At 38.6% G+C, this 19,021-nt stretch overlaps 1 pseudogene; it reads left to right on the top strand.

The window, feature by feature from the left end:
* The first annotated feature begins 9,413 nt into the window (after positions 1–9,413).
* On the top strand, positions 9,414–12,650 carry Gm6620 (annotated as a pseudogene).
* The last annotated feature ends 6,371 nt before the right edge of the window (positions 12,651–19,021 follow it).

The following is a 19,021-nucleotide window of genomic DNA, read 5'->3' as shown; positions in this document are numbered from 1 at the left end:
CAGATAGGGGACTAATATCCAATATATATAAAGAACTCAAGGAGATGGACTCCAGAAAATCAAATAACCCCATTAAAAAATGGGGCTTAGATCTAAACAAAGAATTCTCACCTGAGTAATACCAAATGGCTGAGAAACACCTGAAAAAATGTTCAGCATCCTTAATCATCAGAGAAATGCAAATCAAAATAACCCTGAGATTCCACCTCACACCAGTCAGAATGGCTAAGTTCAAAAATTCAGGTGATAGCAGATACTGGAGAGGATGTGGAAAAAGAGGAACACTCCTCCATTATTAGTGGGATTGCAAGCTTGTACAACCATCTTGGAAATCTGTCTGGCGGCTCCTCAGAAAACTGGACATAGTATTACCAAAGGATCCTGCAATACCTCTCCTGGGCATGTATCCAGAAAATGTTCTAACCAGTAAGGACACATGCTCCACTATGTTCATATCAGCCTTATTTATAATAGCTAGAAGCTGGAAAGAACCCAGATGTCTATCAACAGAGGAATGGATACAGAAAATTGTAGTCTCCCCTCCCCCAGCCTGAAACCTGCTTGCTCAGGGGTGGAGCTTCCTGCTCATTCGTTCTGCCACGCCCACTGCTGGAACCTGCAGAGCCACACATGTGCACCTTTCTACTGGACCAGAGATTATTCGGCAGGAATCGGGTCCCCTCCCCCTTCCTTCATAACTAGTGTCGCAACAATAAAATTTGAGCTTTGATCAGAGTAACTGTCTTGGCTACATTTCTTTCTCTCACCACCTAGCCCCTCTTCTCTTCCAGGTTTCCAAAATGCCTTTCCAGGCTACAACCCAGGTTGTGGTCTGCTGGCCGGACACAACAGAAAATGTCTTACATTTACACAATGGAGTACTACTCGGCTATTAAAAGAATGCATTTCTGATTTTGTTAATTAGGATGCTTTCCCTGTGCCCTCTAGTGAGTCTGGCTAAGGGTTTATCTATCTTGTTGATTTTCTCAAAGAACCAGCTCCTCGATTGGTTAATTCTTTGAATAGTTCTTCTTGTTTCCACTTGGTTGATTTCACCCCTGAGTTTGATTATTTCCTGCCTTCTACTCCTCTTGGGTGAATTTGCTTCCTTTTCTTCTAGACCTTTTAGGTGTGTTGTCAAGCTGCTAATGTGTGCTCTCTCTAGTTTCTTTTTGGAGGCACTCAGAGCTATGAGTTTTCCTCGTAGGAATGCTTTCATTGTGTCCCATAAGTTTGGGTATATTGTGGCTTCATTTTCATTAAACTCCAAAAAGTTCTTAATTTCTTTCTTTATTCCTTCCTTGACCAAGGTATCATTGAGAAGAGTGTTGTTTAGTTTCCAGGTGAATGTAGGCTTTCTATTATTTATTTTGTTATTGAAGATCAGCCTTAGCCCATGGTGATCTGATAGGATGCATGGGACAATTTCAATATTTTTGTATATGTTGAGGCTTGTTTTGTGACCAATTATGTGGTCAATTTTAGAGAAGGTACCATGAGGTGCTGAGAAGTAGGTATATCCTTTTGTTTTAGGATAAAATGTTCTGTAGTTATCTGTTAAGTCCATTTGTTTCATCACTTCTGTTAGTTTCACTGTGTCCCTGTTTAGTTTCTGTTTCCATGATCTGTCCATTGGTGAAAGTGGTGTGTTGAAGTCTCCCACTATTTTTGTGTGAGGTGCAATGTGTGCTTTGAACTTTACTAAAGTTTCTTTAATGAATGTGGCTGCCCTTGTATTTGGAGCATAGATATTCAGAACTGAGAGTTCCTCTTGGGAGATTTTACCTTTGATGAGTATGAAGTGCCCCTCCTTGTCTTTTTTTGATTACTTTGGGTTGGAAGTCGATTTTGTTAGATATTAGAATGGCTACTCCAGCTTGTTTCTTCACATAATTTTCTTGGAAAATTGATTTCCAGCCTTTTACTCTGAGGCAGTGTCTGTCTTTTTCCCTGAGATGAGTTTCCTGTAGGCAGCAAAATGCTGGGTCTTGTTTGTGTATCCAGTTTGTTAGTCTATATCTTTTTATTGGGGAGTTGAGTCCATTGATATTCAGAGATATTAAGGAAAAGTAATTGTTGCTTCGCGTTATTTTTGTTGTTAAAGTTGGCATTCTGTTCTTGTAGCTGTCTTCTTTTAGGTTTGTTGAAGGATTATCTTCTTGCTTTTTCTAGGGCGTGGTTTCCATCCTTGTACTGTTTTTTTTTTTTTCTGTTATTATCCTTTGAAGGGCTGGATTCATGGAAAGATAAAGATAAGAATAAAATTGAAGACCCATAAATGAACAGTCACACCTGATCTTTGACAATGGACCTAAAAACATCCAGTGGAAAAAAGACAGCATTTTCAACAAATGTTCCTTGCACAACTGGCTGTTATCATGTAGAAGAATGAAAATTGATCCATTCTTATCTTCTTGTACAAAGCTCAAGTCTAAGTGGATCAAAGAACTCCACATAAAACCAGACACACTGAAATTTATAGAGGAGAAAGTGGGGAAAACGCTCGAAGATATGGGCACAGGGGAAAAATTCCTAAATAGAATAGCAATGGCCTGTGCTGTAAGATCAAGAATTGACATATGGGACCTCATTAAATTGCAAAGCTTCTGTAGGTCAAAAGATACTGTCAATAAGACAAAAAGGCCACCAACAGATTGGGAAAGGATCTATACCAATCCTAAATCTGATAGGGGGCTAAAATCCAGTATATAAAAAGAGCTCAAGAAGCTGAATTCCAGAAATTCAAATAACCCCATTAAAAAAATTGGCCACAGAGATATGGAAAGAATTCTCAACTGTGGAATAACGAAGGGCTGAGAAGCACTTGAAAAAATATTCAATGTCCTTTATCATCAGGGAAATGCAAATCAAAACAACGCTGAGATTCCATCTCACACCAGTCAGAATGGCTAGGATCAAAAATTCAGGTGACAGCAGATACTGGTGAGGATGTGGAGAAAGAGGAACACTCCTCCATTGCTAGTGGGATTGCAAGCTGGTCCAACCACTCTGGAAATCAGTCTGGTGTTTCCTCGGAAAACTAAACATAGTACTACAGGTAGATCCAGCAATATCTCTTCTGGGCATATACCCCGAAGATGCTCCAACTGGTAATAAGGACACATACTCCGCTATGTTCATATCATCCCTATTCATAATAGTTAGAAGCTGAAAAGAACACAGATGTCTATCAACAGAGGAATGGATACAGAAAAAGTGGTACATTTACACAATGGAGTACTACTCAGCTATTAAAAATAATGAATTTATGAAATTCTTGGGCAAATGATGTATCTGGACGATATCATCCTGAGTGTGGTAACCCATTCACAAAAGAATTCACTTGATATGCACTCACAGATAAGTGGATATTAGCCCAGAATCCTAGAATACCCAAGATACAACGTCTAAAACACAAGAAAATCAAGAAGGAAGACCACCACGTGGATACTTCTTTCTTACTTAGAATAGGGAATAAAATATTCATGGAAGGAGTTGCAGAGACAAAGTTTGGAGCTAAGACAAAAGGATGGGACATCCATAGACTGCCCCGTCCGGGGACCCATCCCATAATCAGCCACCAAACACAGATACTCTTGAGAACACCAGCAAGATTTTGCTGAAAGGACCCTGATATGACTGACTCCTGTGAGGTTTTTCCAGTGTCTGCCAAAAATAGAAGTGGATGCTCACAGTTATCTATAGAATGGAACACAGGGCCCCTAATGGAGAAGCTAGAGTAAGTACCCAAGAGCTGAAGGGGTCTGCAACACTATAGGTGGAACAACAAAATGAACTAACCAGTACCCTCAGAGCTCGTGTCTCTAGTTGCATAGGTAGCAGAAGATGGCCTAATTGGCCATCATTGGGAAGAGAGGTCCCATGGTCTAACAAACTTTATATGCCCCAGTACAGGGGAACACCAGGGCCAAGAAGTGAGAGTGAGTGGGTAAGGGAGCAGGACGTGGGGAGGGTATAGGGGCCATTTGGGATAGCATTTGAAATGTAAATGAAGAAAATATCTAATTAATTTTTTAAAAGAATACTAGAGACTTTCCAGGTTGTCAGCTCTCTCTACAATATATAAAAACTTTGGAAGCTATGTCTTTGTGCTTCCTAAAAATTTAGGTAATATTTAATTCCTTCTCAGATCAGTGACAAGGTTGAACACTAGTTATAGTCTCAAAATTGAACTTAAGTTAGTTAACATTAAAAAGGTGTTCCAGATTTAGAAGAATGGGTTTTAGATGGTTATACAAGTCAAATTCAAACAAGATTAAAGTAGATAATTATAATCTCTTTTAGTTAGAGCAGGTGAAAGAAAGATTTTATCTTGTTGCCAAGTATAATGGACTAACATTACAAGTGTAATTCATGCATAAGTTTTCATAATTGCTACAAAATCATTTGAACTATATATTGTTTGTTTCTATAAGAGAAGGAGCCCTCTTAATTGTAGAAAAGGTGGAAATTTTCCAGTTATACTTATTTTGTTTGTATTCTGAAGTTTATTCTGCTTTCTCAAGAGTTTGCCCCTTAGTGTAGTCCATCATGTACTCAGGTGATCTGATGGAAACCCTATCCCCCTCTTAACTGGTAAATAAAAGCTATAGCCTATGATTGGGCAGTGGAGATGAAATGTAGAACTGGAGGTTTGAGAGTGGGGATAGGTAGAGTAGAGAAGAGGAGAAGATAGGAAGGGGAGTGTACTGGAGATGAAGAGAAAGCTATGGTGGACCAGAACCACGTGGTCAGGAGAATCTTCAAGAAGCAAGGGATTCATATAGCTGGGAAATAAGTTAGTATAGTGTTAGATCTGCCCAATCTAGGTTCATAGACTATAATTGTACTAAGTGGATTGTGTGTTTTAATATTGGCTTTTGAGGGTTGCAAATGACAGTAACAGGATACAAGGCACATAATTATGTTTAATAAAGGCAAAATGCAGCAAGCCAATAGCCAACACCAAATTAAATGGATAGACACTTAAAGCAATTCCACTGCAACCAGGAACAAGAAAAGACTTTCCCCTCTCACTTTATCTATTAAATAGGCGTGAAGCTCTATCAAAAGCAAGCAATAAGACAAATATAGGAGATAAAATGTTACAACTTCGGAAAAAGTCAAAGTTTCGCTATTTGCAGATAAGATAGTATATATAAACAACTACAAAAATTCTATCAGAGAACTCCTCCATATGGTAAATGCCTTCAGCACAGTGGGTATATATATATTTAGTTCAATAAAATTGGAATCTCTCCTAGATACCAACTATAAATGAACTGAGAATGAAATTACGGAAGGAACACATTTCATAATGGCCAAAATTAATATAAAACATTGTGGTATAACTATAACCATGAATGTAAAACACCTGCATGACAAGAACTTCAAGTCTTTGAAAAAAGAAATTGAAGCATATATAAGCAGATGGAATACTCTCCCATGCTCATGAATCAGAAGGATTGATCTAGTAAAATGATTGTCCATCTCACCAAATTAATCTACACACTACAAAGCAGTATTCCCATTAAAACTCCAACATAATTATTTACAGAAATTGAAAGCACACTACTCACCTTCATTTGGAAAAATAAAGCAAAGCAAATAAAAAAGCCCAGCATGGCTAAAAAAAAAATACAACACAATAAGAGGATTTCTGGAAGTATTATCATTCCTGATTTCAAAGTGTTACAAGGCAATATTAATCGAAACAGCATGGTATTGGCATAAGACCACACGCATTTATTTATAAAATTGACTCAAAGGCCTTGAAGTTAGTTCAAATACCAGTAAGTGTTTCTTCTGTGCAACTGAAGAGTGAAATCTTATTTCATTTACATTCTGCTAGCTGTGTTAATTTATTGGTGAACAGAGAGATATTAATGGCCAATAATTCTTAATTTGTGATTTTTGTCTTTATTTGTTTTGGTGATGGTGGTAGTATGATATTATCTGCATGTGAGTTTCACTGCTTACCACTCTGTCAAGTGTGTGTGTGTGTGTCTGTTTGTGTGTGTATATTTTCTTTTTAAATAATTTGGATGTGCTGGTGTGAACACTTCCTGTGTTTTCATGGGTGTTCTTTGACTCCTTGGTATTTAGTTGTTTTTCTGTCATATTCTGCACATTGGGATTTGTGAATAGATATTATTTGAATTTCATTTTATTAGGGAATATTACATCTTGTCCATTTTGTTCATTCACAGTTTTTCTTCATTTAGGTTCATGTTAGTATTTTATAAACTGCCTTTATTATGATGAAGTATGCCCCTTGCATCCATATTCCTTCAGAAAACACACAGACACAGACACAGACACAGACACACACACACACACACACACACACACACACACACACACACATACACACATTGCTATTTAGTCCTTGTAATGAATGCCACCTGTGTGAACATTTGTAAGGCTTACTATTTGTGATTGTTTTCCTTCTGCTTGGATAACCCCACCTCTACCACTTTCAGCCTTCCTAAATTACCTATAATACATTTTATAGGGCTGCGGTCTCATGAGTTTGTCTCCCCCCAGTTTAACATATTCCTTGGAATCATTATTCTGTACTTTCTCTTTTGACAGTAGTAATGATAGTGAGATTTTATTGTTTTGTCTTCTGATATAACTTAGACACACAATCTCACAATTGAATCCATGATACTCTACTTGTTGTGATCTTTCCACTCCATATTCCACAGTATTCCCTAAAGTTTAGATGAAAGAGAATTTTGTAGATATGTTCATTGAGCCTGGGCAACAAAATTCTCCAATTTGATTGGTAAGGTTTTCTGTTTATGTCTCTGAAACAGCTTAAATTCTTAGTTTGACTCATTTGCACCTTTGTTGACTAGTGAACATGGAAATATAAGATACTAGAATTGTAACTACAGGAGAAGTTTAGTGCTACATCTACTCCAGTGAAGTCTGCTTGGCAGGTTTAGAAACCTGGAAGCAGTTCCAAGGCAAAGAATTTCACAGAAACTTAGCCTCCTGGAACCTTGGCATTCCCATAGCTCATACACTCAAAACCTGTCCCCATGTTAGTCTGGTGTATGGATCCGTGTGCTCTCTTTCAGTATTGTTTTATTATAAGTGACTTTAAGGATTGATTTTGACATATAGCTAAGCCTTTGCCAGTGTTCCAATGTCCTAGAAAATCCTTGAAGCTGACCCTGAGCTTGGAATTTAGTAAGAATGTTACCTATTCAGTAACACTCAAATTTACTTCTAGTAGAGACAGTGAAACTAATTAGGCATTACAATTTACTTGAATAGAGCTAGAAAATCTTGGAGCTAGTCTATGTAGTAATTACTTAGGACAATAGCTGAGTCACACCCAAACATAGGAATGCACAATGATCTAGGAAATAGGTGGGTTGTAGTATTAGTCATGAAAGGGTTATTAGAACAGAATTTCCCTGGTGCAGGTTTTTCACTAGGCCCAGAAGACTAGCATAATCAGTTATTTACTAAAGGACCCCTGGTGGTGGGTTTAACAATAGACTAGCATTGCATCAGATCATTCACCTGGCTCTTGTGTTTAGCTGATCTTAATTAAGGGTTGTTCCTATTCTCAGTTGTAAACATGGCCTGGCTCCTGTCATCTTTTTATGTATGCATTTTCTTTGTTTTGTATAAGAACCAGTGTACCTTGGCAAATGTATTCATCTAGCCTACTTGTTTTTCATCTGTAATATAAGACTGGTGCTCAATTTGACAAATTGCATCCAGATACAGCACTCCCTTACATCTGCGTCCATTTGACAACCTTTTTTATCACCAACTCCATGCTGCCTATAACAGGAACCCCAAATTTTTTTCTGCGGATTGAGGGAGGCCAACTGGGGCCAGTATGTGGCAGTTTAGCCAAAAAACTCACATAGATGCAAGACCTTTGAACTACAGTGACCTGCCTGGAAGGTATTCTGATGTAAGTTTCACAAAGGTTGTGAGAGTAGCTTTCTACATTTATACTGGAGTCAGAGAGTACACGTTTCACAATAGAACCCATAAATAACACTGCTTAAGTGAATAAGGACCTTATATTAAATCTGTCATTGCCATAAAGGAAACATACTACTAATATTCTGATCAAGAAACATTGAAATAAAGTAACTCTTAATGTAAATCTAATTTACTCCTAGATTACTTCCTCACTCAACCTACATTCTAAAAGCTTTTTCTTGCAGTAGATGATAATTAAAAAGCTGGCCACAACAGAACAATGTGCATAGTGTATAAGACTTTGTTTTATTCTCTCCTAAATATCATTTGTTCACCACACCCCTTCTCATGATATAGAAGTTTATAACACCATACACACAAGTTCACACCAGACAATACCAGTACATTAATAAAATAATGAACACAATGAATCACTTCTAACCTGGAAGCTATTTGCATTTCATCCCTGCTGGGGAAAAGAAAGTCAATTTTTACTAAAGGAGCATCACTAGATACATCTATTACATTTCAGAGCAAGCACCACAACAGGGAATAGTTAAGGATTTCATGTTTGGTCTGAAAATAATTAACCAGGTTTTTCGACTCTGTATGGTTTGGGGTTCATGAACATATACATATGCAGTTGGAATAGGATGCAGGTGAGGAAGGATCTTGAAAAGGGGAAATCTGTAATCATATTACACTCTATGGGGAAGCTTTCTAAATTAAATATGAAATAAATTATTTCTCCAAGCTTTCTCGCATATGAGAAGACATTGGCCTCTCTGGCCATTTAAGGCTATATGTCTTGGCTCTGAGTCATTGCACATAATGAGTCATTTACCTCTGGTCATCATGGAAACATAAGAATTTTTAAAGTCACTCTCTAATAGTGAGTAATCACTAACATTTACACTTCAAGAAGATATACGTATTCAATATTTTATGTAGTTATTAGTAATAACTTCCTATTTCACAAGACAAAGAAGGCCACAGAGGCCACTGACATAAGATTGAGCAGTTTTTTGATAACATTTCAGTGTATGTAAATCTGGCAATATCAAGTGCCAGGAATTCCTGCTTATATAAGAGGGTGCTTCAGCTTGTGCTGACTTGTATAGATGTATAGTTTTCTGAAGTTGAGTATGTGATTTAGAATTCTCTCCTCATAACAATAAAAAGTAGGTAATCATTGCCTGGATATGATAGAAGATTTAAGAATATCAGATGTGTTAGTTTCCATAAAGTGTATAACTGAGGCTCCACCTAATCAAAGCACAGGACAGAAATGTAAAGGGTTGTGTGAGCCAAGCTTGGTAGGTGAGACACTCTTCTGAGTTGTAATGTCTACTGAACAGAACGTCTTTTCTTGAAGGTGATTGAACTCTTGTGTGACTCCATTTCTGTTCAACATTTTCTGTTGGTTGAAAGATATTTATGATAACAGCATCTTTCAAATGGACCATCTCACTCTTGATACACGAAGGTAAAAGTTTAAGTAAATTAAATGGGGGAAGGGTTCAAATTGGGTCTGTATGAAACAGATGCATCTATTGCATGGGATTCAAATATGAGCAAGACCAGATCTTACTAGCCTAGCATATTAGTGTGGCCCAGCATTTTCCACCTGAGTCATGTTGTAAATCAAAACTCACTGCTCTTGTAGTCCACTGCCCCAAATCTGCCTTCATAAGTCAGAAGGTGTGAGAAGGGTATTACTGAGGTCCACATCAATTGAAATCACATCTTTCTGCTATAAATTTTCAAGTGGTACAGCTAACATCTTCAAAGTGGGAAGCACATTCCACTGGCAATGTCCATTACTGGGTACCTGGGAAGGAAGATTTTCTTGCAAAGAGATCCTGTTTCTAGTATCCTCAGTACTTCCGAATAGGCAATTGCATTGAACTTTCCCACATATGTGGTAGTTGTAAGCATTTGGCCCATTGGCATTCTTCTCAAGTGCCCTATGGCGTCTCTCAAGGAATAATTTTCCATGAGTTTTTACACTAACTGCAACCAAAGGTTTGAATTGAGAACAGGTCTAAATTAATTTATGCACACAATACATCTGGAGCCTTTATTTTCTGCTGAAAGATAAACATGCTATATTTAATTTATATGCAACAGTCAAATAGAGTTCATCAATGAGACTGTAAATTTGAGTACATTATGAGTAAAGTATGGAAATGTCAACAAGCCCTTAGGGTTTGCATGCAGATTTTCCATTTTGGCACTGAAAAATGAATTAAGGATCTTTTGTTCACTCAGAAATCTCTTTTCCACTTCTGTGTTTCTAGGCCCCGGCATAGTCTCACAAGAGACAGCTATATCTGGGTCCTTTCAGCAAAATCTTGCTAGTGTATGCAATGGTGTCAGCATTTGGAAGCTGATTATGGGATGGATCCCTGCATATGGCAATCACTAGATGGTCCATCCTTTCGTCACAGCTCCAAATTTTGTCTCTGTAACTCCTTCCATGGGTGTTTTGTTCCCATTTCTAAGAAAGGGAAAAGTGTCCACACTTTGGTCTTCGCTCTTCTTGAATTTCATGCGTTTGGCAAGTTGTATCTTATATCTTGGGTATCCTAAGTTGGATGGGTCACACGACCCCCAATGGAGGAGCTAGAGAAATTACACAAGGAGCTAAAGGGAACTACAACCCTATAGGTGGAACAACAATATGAACTAACCAGTACCCGGGAGCTCATGTCTTTAGCTGCATATGTATCAAAAGATGGCCTAGTCAGCCATCACTGCAAAGAGAGGCCCATTGGACTTGCAAACTTTATATGCCCCAGTACAGGGGAACGCCAGGGCAAAAAGGGGGAGTGGGTGGGTAGGGGATTGGGGTGGTGGGTATGGGGGACCTTTGGGATAGCATTGAAAATGTAAATGAGGAAAATACCTAATAATAAAAAAGAAGAATTAAAAAAAAAAGAAAGAAATCTCTTTTCCACTGAGGAATAACAATGTCCCAGATATCTACAGAATTTGAAAGTCATTGTCATTGTAATTATAAAATATTAATAGCTATTGTAGAATTTTTTCATTTCAGAAAAAATATATAAGAAAGTTATTCTACACTGTTAGTTCGATCTGCATAGAATTATTTTTAGGATGTATCATTTCTGTTCCTCTCTTTTTGGAAATGTGTGTGTTTGTGTGCATGTGTGTGTCAAAGACTGTATACATATATAGGACTATAAATATTTCATGTATGGAATTTGGACGTGCATTTTTATAACATGTGAATCATTTTTCATTTTGAATGTTCTTACAGTAGACTTCATTTTCCAATGGTTACATGATAGTCATGCAATGCAATTTAGAAATGATATTTAACCATTCTTTGTGTGTGTGTGTGTGTGTGTGTGTGTGTGTGTGTGTGTGTGTGTGCTTATAAACTCTTTTCCCTTTTTTAATATTTTTATTAGGTATTTTCCTCATTTACATTTCCAATGCTATCCCAAAAGTCCCCCATACCCTCCCCCCACTCTCCTACCCACCCACTCCCACTTTTTGGCCCTGTTGTTCCCCTGTACTGGGGCATATAAAGTTTGCATGACCAATGGGCCTCTCTTTCCAGTGATGGTCGACTAGGCCATCTTTGATATTCAACCATTCTTCTATATGGTTGCTCTCATTTATTATATTTGGGCATTGAAAAAACAGATGACAAAAGACCAGCTTACATGTGATAATACATATTCTTTTTTCTACTATTAATTCCAAGTGTAAAAATATTTAGTTAATAAATACAGTATAGTATTTGAAAGATATATTGGTATGCAAAGAAAACCACTGGTTAAATGGTAATCCTTCCATTGTTATGCATTTCCTGGCTTATTACACTGTTAATTGAAGTATTTTAAACACTAATACATCGACTACTTATATGCAACTCTATAAGATAAACAGGTAATGATATCTTAGTGCTCTTGAAACTGTGACTTTTTGTTTTCCCAGATTCTTTTGTGTCCCTGCATTGACTTTATACTTGTTCAGTATCATCTTAAATTTTAACAGTGTGAAGGAGTTCATCTACAAGCTGAGTGGCTTCCTTCACAGCTTATCAGCTTTCATGTTTGAAATACTCATTGCAAGCAGCTTATCCTGGCGCCTATGGGAATTTGACAATAATGTTGTGCAGTTTGTGTCGTTTTTACTGTGGGCAGCATGTTGCCCTCAACAGTCTAATATCTCTGGGACACTAACCACAATGCTGGTATACACTAATATTAATTCAACTTGAAACATTTCAACTGAATTTTTGTATGCACAGAACCTGATAGTATGGGCCATTTTGATGAAGCCCGTGGTTCTGGATTTTTAGTGCAATGGCCATTAAGATCAGTTCCCAGAAACACCCATTTGTGGAGATGCAGATATATTGCTACAAGACATCTGCCTTAATTTTGTCTCTTAGCAGAATGTTCACATTTGTTTCTTTGACCTGGAACCACATGGTAGATCTTTATGGACAAACCACTCTTGATTTTCCACCTGATTTTCCTGTTAAGAAAGAAGCCTTGCGAAGTAAACATTTAACAGCTGTGCTGCCAGTAAGACTCTTGATATCCACCATGTCACTCCTTGGTGTGATCATACGTGTCTCTGAGATATGCTATTTGAAACTACAAAGTCCTGTGAAGGCGAAGTGTGCTTCCAAAACAGCCCTTCTCAAGGCCTGAAGTGAGAAACTCTGCATTTGTAGCATCTATGAGAATGTTCCTTGAGATGTTTCTTATTCCTCCAGGAAACTCATATATCCCTCAACTCATTCTTAATAAATGTGTTCTATGTCAAGCATCAATTGATTCTCAGGCTGTGTTTAAGCTTATTTCATCTTTGATACCCCTTAACTTTTTTATTTCTTTATTTTTTTAATATTCCAAGCTCTACAGGCTATGATAATGGGCTCAGATTTTGCCAACAAGCAGTAATAGAAAAATGTACATCTTTATTACATGCTGCAAAAATAAACAAACAAATGTCCAGTGAAATAACTTCATATGAAAATTTATGCCTAAACATGGAAAAATAACCATATTCTGTGTGGAGAAGCTCAGGTCCTAACGACTAAGACCTTTTTATAAACATTATGGAAATCCACTAATGAAGTACCTTCTTATACATATACAAAAAATTTAAACAGCATCACAACAGCATTGGTTAGATCACTACAAAACTATACATCTTATGCCTCCAATAAACTCTCAGTTTTCAGGATGGAATACATTATTTTTATCCATTGATGAATAGGGTTTATAAGCAATATGCTTCCTGAAACAAAACAAGACAAAACAAACAAAAACTCCCCAAAACACTATAGGCTTTTCCAATGCCACTAATAATTCTCTACAATATGATATTGTCACCCTTTTTTGGAGAATAATAATTTTTATATAATTTAACATAGAACACAAGAACTCATGCCAAATACAAGCTTCACACCCTATTGATAAGTATTTGTGTTAATCAATGTTAGACTACTTCTTATTGATACTAAACAGCTGCAAATCCCGAGAACTGCAACAATGACCTGCTTGGTTACATATTGGTATAATAGTGCCATAAATATTATGTGTTCTGCCTCCCTGAGCACAATTCAGGCATCCCATGGGCAATGCAGAAACACAGAATCACATCTGGTGCTATGACATGGAAGTAAACAGCTGATGTGTACCACAGCTGGTGGCCTAGGCAGACCTACATCTAAGCTCTAGATTAAACAGATTGTTAGTAGCCCATGGACCATAGGCCCACTATCTTCTGGCACTATCCCAAAGTCCTAAGTGCTCCAACTCTGAAAACAGATATTTTGTCATTTCTACTTTTGTTTTCAGGTGGGGCTAGTGCACTGAACCTCTACCCACCTTGTCTAAATCCAGATAATCCAATCATCCATTAACAAAGACTCTGATACCAACACTGATATGGAGTCCCCAATTCCATATACTTCTCTTTCCACTCTACTTTGAGGGTTTACAAAAAAACAACACACCACTTGCCTTCTAGATGTACCTGCAAGGGAAAAATGGAGAAAAAAAGCACCTGCCTGCTATACCAAATGGCCAGCAGCATTAGTATGGCAGAGTAGGTTTTATTCCACCCACCTAGGTGAAAAGAGAATGCCAAGCAGAAAATAATGTATAAGATCTTGCACTGTGAATTTGAAAAAATTACACCTGAACCACTTAACCAAAAAATGTTCATGTCTCTTTGTTTAAATGCTTATTCTGCTCCCTAGCAGGAACACCTTAAACAATGTGTGTGTGTTTTAACCCCAAATTGTTCTAAAATTTTTCAATGTTTAAAATCTCTTTTAAGCTTCACCATTAATATTTAATCTATCCCCACATGTCAATGTTATTCCTCCAGGAAACTCATATATCCCTCAACTCATTCTTAATAAATGTGTTAAATAACCATTATTTAATCATTGATTGATAAAATATTCCTATCTACTTAAGCTAGATTCTTTTTACAGACAAGCTTTTACTTCCTAATCTGGATAAATGAATAATATTACAATTTCTTCCTCTGCTACCTACAGCCTCTTCTGCACTCCTGGCCTTCACCCCTTTGTAACTTTAATTTTGTCAACAGTTAATTTTAATGATGATTCTTAAAAAAATGCTTTAACCTCCCTTCTATCCCACAATACACCAGGGGTAGTTGAAAAGAAAGGATATGGGGGAAGTGGACCTGTTTATTTAGAAATGGTTCTTTGGAGAAAATCCTATATGCATTGACAGGTGCAGGCCAGCAGTGTGGTAGCTTGATCCACTTATGGAAACTTCATGGATATCTCACTAGTCTCATTTGATAGACTATGGATAACAAACAGGAATCAGCAGTATCCATACTATCTAGTAGAGACAGTCTGGCCTCATTCTCTGAATAAGTCAGCAGGAGGGACCAGCAGGAACATGAGGAGAAATTATTGGCTGTGCTTGTCTCAGCAAAACACAGATCAGTGAAGATGCAAAAACAACAAGCTGTATAATTAAGCCAAGCTCAGTCTCTGTCACGATTTGTTAAGTTCTAGTTATACTATCCCCAAACATCATGTGTCCTTCACAGGTCTTGTCTCTGCATGTGTCTTGCCTCAACATGTGAGTCTATCTCAGCTGACATCACTCTGCCAATCAGCCTGAGTTCAGGAAGTAGCAAGAATCTGTAGCGCACCACCAGAGATTTTTGGTGCTTTCTCTCTTATGGAGTCCTGGAATATGGAGCTCAACTACACACTGTAAGGCAGACAAATACATGTGTTGTTAGTGAAGAATCTTTCAACAATTGCCCTTTCATGTGCTTTCTTTAGAAGGACACCTTTTTACCTGTGTGTGCTTCAGTTAAAGTATCTTTCATGAGTGTGCCTTAGGCTTTCACCTGTGTCTTCTTCAGGTCCTTCATGTGTTTGTACCAGTAAAACTCCATCCAATGTAAGGGTTTTACAAAAGAATCTTTAAATTTCAATTTCTCCCATGAGCTATGCCATATTCCCCCTGCCTCTGGCTCATCTCAATCCCTCAGTCCCAGTTCTCAACTCCTCATGCTTCCCTGGGTCTACTTGGTGAGCAGAAATTTGAGAATCACAGTCTAGGACTCAGCTCAAACCATTTCTTACCTGGAGAAACACAGGTTGTTATCCCTATCTTAAGTTGAGTTCTGCCTCTTCTGAGTGGGTGGTGTCATGACAGCATACCAAATCGTAAGAGAGGAACTTGGCCAAGCACATGTGTGTTTCACCTCCACTAGCAGTGACCTGACACCCCAGAGGGGAGAAAAAATACACAACAATACATACATAGAACAGTGCCTCTGTTGCAGAGACCACACATCTTGATTGGTTCTTAGGAAATGCACCTGAGTATTCTGCTGCAAGACTCCTTGACAGGAGGTCTTGCCTGGAAGAGTGAAAATGTTCCACTATGTTTATAGCAGCCTTATTTCTAATAGCCAGAATTTGGAAAGAACCCAGATGTCCTTCAACAGATGAGTGGATACAGAAAATGTGGTACATTTACACAATGGAGTACTACTCAGCTATTAAAAACAATGACTTCATGAAATTCTTAGGCAAATGGATGGAACTAGAAAATATCATCATGAGTGAGGTAACCCAGACACAAAGAGCACACATGGTATGTACTCACTGATAAGTGGATATTAGCCCAAAAGCTCAGAATTCCCATGAAATAATTCACAAACCATAGGGAGCTTAAGAAGAAGGAAGACCAAAGTCTGAATGTTTTGATCCTTATTACAATGGAGAACAAAATACTCACAGGAGGAAATACTGAGACAAAGTGTGGAGTAGGGACTGAAGGAAATGCCATCTACACACTTCCTCACCTGGGGATCCATCCCATATACCGTCACCAAACTCAGACATTATTGTGGATGCCCAGAAGTGATATAGCTCTCTCCTGAGAGGTTATGCCAGAGATAGACGAGTAGTGAGGCAGATACTCGCAGTCAACCATTGGACTAATCATAGAATCCCCAATGGAGGAGTTAGAGAAAGAACTGAAGGAGCTGAAGGGGTTTTCACCCCAACAGGAAGAACAACAATATCAGCTAATCAGACACAGCAGAGCTCACAGGGACTAAACCACCAACCAAAGAGTACACATGGAGGGACCCATGGCTGCAGCCGCATATGTAGCAAAAGATAGCCTTGTCAGGCATCAATGGGAAGAGAGGACCTTGGTCCTGTGAAGGCTCAATGCCCCCGTATCGGGGAATGCCAGGGTGAGGAGGTGGGAGTAAGTGTGTGAGGGACTACCCTCATAGAAACAGGGGAAGGCAGGAATCTAAACAGGTGGTTTCCGGGGGGAGGGCAGAAAAGGGGATAACATTTGAAATGTAAAGAAAGAAAACATACAATAAAAATAAATCATGAGAATAACTTTAAAAATATAGAAAATGTTCAAAGAACATCATCGGAAAACTGATGTGTCATCAGTGCACCCATATTTAGGGCCTGGACTGTGGGGATAGATCATCTATATGTGTAGTAATGTTTATGTCCAGAAAATAAAGAAAACAACAAGGCCTGGGAGTATGCAGATGTTCTGGTATTTATCCTTCCAGCTCATCATATGAATCTGTTAGCAATGTGTGCTTTCAGAGTTATGTTTCAGAGTATGAAAGCCTTGTATCAGGCATAGCATGGGTAAAACTTGGTGGGGAAACCTAGTGATGATCTGTAGACAAGAGACAATTTGTGTGGCACTACTAGGAGGGAATCTGGAAAGCATTATGAAACAAATTATTGGCTTATCTTTCCTGCCAGAGCTAGGAAATGAGTTTGTGTAGATGGGACAGGCAGGCTTGCTTCAGAAATGGCAGTGAATAATGTTGTAAGGGCAGTGTGTGTGTGTGTGTGTGTGTGTGTGTGTGTGTGTTATGAAGCTGCGTGATCTGGGTACTGGTACTACATTCTAGACTTCAGGAAGAACAGAAAGTGATCTTAACTATTGAACTCTCTGCAGATATAATCTATTCTTGTATTAATCCTGACTTTGTCCATACAGAGACAGTTTCTATCCCCTCAATGTTCCCTTGACTATTCTTTCCTTAAGAAATCGCAATCTATTTTTGTTAAAATGTACTTTTCTTAGAATTGGTGTTCAACTATGTCATATATGTTGTTTCCTCATACATTATTGAATTCTAATGACCACTAGATATTTTATATCGTTTCTTTAGTTTTTATAGACACTAAAACTTTTATTGTGGTGAAATATGTGTAATACATATTTCTATTTTATATATTTATTATTATGGTATTTGGGGGGATGTGCATGTTCATGTTGTATGTGGTGCATTCATGTGAAAACAATCTTGTAGGGGATGAGTATAGTGTGATTATACAATCATATATAGGACTGTGAGATTCCTAGAGTGAGCAGAGCAACAAACTTATTGGAGAGGGCATACACACACACACACACACACACACACACACACACACACGCAGACAAACATACCTACATATAATTGAAATAATGAAAATATATCTTAAAAATAAAATAATAGACTTTAATAAAAGACAAAGATCAAAAATATCAGAAACAAATGATGGACAGGGGAAACATGAAGAAAATAAGTTGGATGCAGAAAAAAAATACATAAGGCGAGGTAAAACCTAAAATCCCTGTAAAAGAGCATTATCAAGGAGGCTAGATTGAATAAGGTAGGGCTGACTTTGGTTTGTGTATTTTTCTTAAGTTAGTTGTAGCACATGATCAGACCTGATGCATGATCTCTTTGTCCATAATGAGGTCAGGGCATGTGTACATGATAGAGGGAGCCATATTTTCATGGGGAATTATGTCGGGGGATCCAGCAAGAGTATGGGGTTGAAGCTGGAGAATCAGTCATCATCATCAACAGGCCAAATTGTTGTGCAATCTGTGAATCCAGAACAAGAGCATCTGTCACACCAACCCCAATAGAATCATCTCTGTGACAAGTTCCACAGAATGAGTTGATGAACTTCAAAAGAAGGAGGCCTCCTGGAACCAGTTGTGGAACTCTTGGCTGGAGAAAAAGTTTTGAGCTAGACAACCGGCCACCTTCCTGGTGAGAGCACAGGGGTACGCCCGGCCTGAGAGGTTACTGCCTCAGGCTCAAGCTGGAGCCTCCTTGGCTTCGGGACTCCGCGGAGGCCAGGCTGCACGGGTGACGGTGTGGAATACAGAGGCCAGCCATTTCTGCAACAGGCTAGAGCCACAGAGCTTCTGAGGCAGCGCCATCTTCAGCTCCAGACAAACAGCCACCTTCCTGGTGAGAGCACAGGGGTCCGCCCGGCCGAGAGGTTTCTGCCTCAGGCCCCGGTGGGAGCCTCCTTGGCTCCGGGAATCCGAGGAGGGCAGGCTGCACGGGTGAGGGTGTGGAATACAGAAGCCAGCCATTTCTGGGACAGGCGAGAGCCAGAGAGCTTCTGAGGTGGCGCCATCTTTGGCTCCAGACAACCGGCCACCTTCCTGGCCAAAGCAACACAGATTCTGGGAAAGATCCTGTTTTGGGCCTTCATCTTCAGCCAGGA

The sequence above is a fragment of the Mus musculus genome, chromosome X, assembly GCF_000001635.26.
Source record: "Mus musculus strain C57BL/6J chromosome X, GRCm38.p6 C57BL/6J".
Classification (NCBI taxonomy): Eukaryota; Metazoa; Chordata; class Mammalia; order Rodentia; family Muridae; genus Mus; species Mus musculus.
The sequence above is the reverse complement of the archived record's forward strand: the minus strand, read 5'-3'. Positions and strand labels throughout refer to the sequence as shown.